Genomic DNA, 1,757 nt, shown 5'->3' with positions numbered 1-1,757 from the left:
GCTCCTGCCCCTTGCCCCTGCTCCTGCCCCTTGCCGCTGTTTCTGCCCCTTGCCCCTGCTCCTGCCCCTTGCCGCTGCTCCTGCCCCTTGCCGCTGTCCTGCCCCTTGCCCCTGCTCCTGCCCCTTGCCGCTGCTTCTGCCCCTTGCCGCTGCTCCTGCCCCTTGCCGCTCTGCCCCTTGCCGCTGCTCCCTTGCCCCTGCTCCTGCCCCTTGCTGCTCCGCCCCTTGCCGCTGTCCTGCCCCTTGCCGCTGCTCCTGCCCCTTGCCCTGCTCCTGCCCTTGCCCCTGCTCCGCCCTTGCAGCTGCTCCTGCCCCTTGCCGCCTGCTCCTGCCCCTTGCCGCTGCTCCTGCCCCCTTGCCGCTGCTCCTGCCCCTTGCCGCTGCTCCTGCCCTTCCGCTGCTCCTGCCCCTTGCCGCTGCTCCTGCCCCTTGCCGCTGTTCCTGCCCCTTGCCGCTGCTCCTGCCCCTTGCCGCTGTTTCTGCCCCTTGCCCTGTCTGCCCCTTGCCGCTGCTCCTGCCCCTTGCCGCTGCTCCTGCCCCTTGCCGCTGCTCCTGCCCCTTGCCGCTGCTCCTGCCCCTTGCCGCTGTTCCTGCCCCTTGCCGCTGTTCCTGCCCCTTGCCGCTGTTCCTGCCCCTTGCCGCTGCTCCTGCCCCTTGCCGCTGCTCCTGCCCCTTGCCGCTGCTCCTGCCCCTTGCCGCTGCTCCTGCCCCTTGCCGCTGCTCCTGCCCCTTGCCGCTGTTCCTGCCCCTTGCCGCTGTTTCTGCCCCTTGCCGCTGTTCCTGCCCCTTGCCGCTGTTCCTGCCCCTTGCCGCTGTTCCTGCCCCTTGCCGCTGTTTCTGCCCCTTGCCGCTGTTCCTGCCCCTTGCCGCTGCTCCTGCCCCTTGCCGCTGTTTCTGCCTTCTCGCCAGACCTTTGGATTACTCTTTGCCGCCATCTTCCCTTCTGCTTTTTCCCTTTTAGAGTCTTTTAGGTTTTTCGGAACCTTGGTGGCTTTTTGAGCCATGAATCCTGGGAAATGTGGAATTCTGGGTGGATTGGGAGGAGAATCACTCAGCTCATCGCCAACACCGCCAGGCTTCAGTGTTTATGTCGGGGATTTCCGTCATGGTCTTCTTTACACATTTCATGTCATCCCAGTTGGGCCCATACACGTTGACCAGGGCCACTGCCCCGCTGACCATGACGTACCGTCCCCCTGGGTCCGGAACCTTCTTTGTTGCTGTAGACACCGTCCTGCTATTGAGCAGAATGGTTACCCGCCCCCATCCCAGCCCTCGACTCATAGCAGGAACGTTAGGACTGTCCCACCAGCCCTTCCATACCCACATTCGGTCCTTCTCACCTCAGGTGTGTCTACTGCAGGTAGACTATGTCGGCTTTCCTACTTTCCAATGGGGCCTAATACTCTGGATCCTTTCACTGGGCCATTAAGTCCCCTGACATTCCAGATGACTATCCTGATGGGGGGGTTTGTTCCCCCCCCCCCCCCCCCCCCCCCGGTTATGCCGGGGTTCCCTTTGTTAGAGGGCCATCTAAGCTAGCCACGGTCACCATACTTACCACGAGGCCGAGTCCCCGCACTCCGAGGTTTCCCTTTGTCCAGGGGCCACCCAAAATGGCCGCCAACTATGTGTGCGCCACGTGGGTGAGTCCCCGCACGCCGGGGTTTCCCTTTGTTTGGGGACCCTCCAAAGTGGCTGTTCGCAATGCCTTTGTGTTCCAAGTTGCCATGTGCGATCCATCGTAGCCACCGAGA

Source organism: Scyliorhinus canicula, chromosome 2 (assembly GCF_902713615.1).
Source record: "Scyliorhinus canicula chromosome 2, sScyCan1.1, whole genome shotgun sequence".
Taxonomy (NCBI): domain Eukaryota; kingdom Metazoa; phylum Chordata; class Chondrichthyes; order Carcharhiniformes; family Scyliorhinidae; genus Scyliorhinus; species Scyliorhinus canicula.
The sequence above is the reverse complement of the archived record's forward strand: the minus strand, read 5'-3'. Positions refer to the sequence as shown.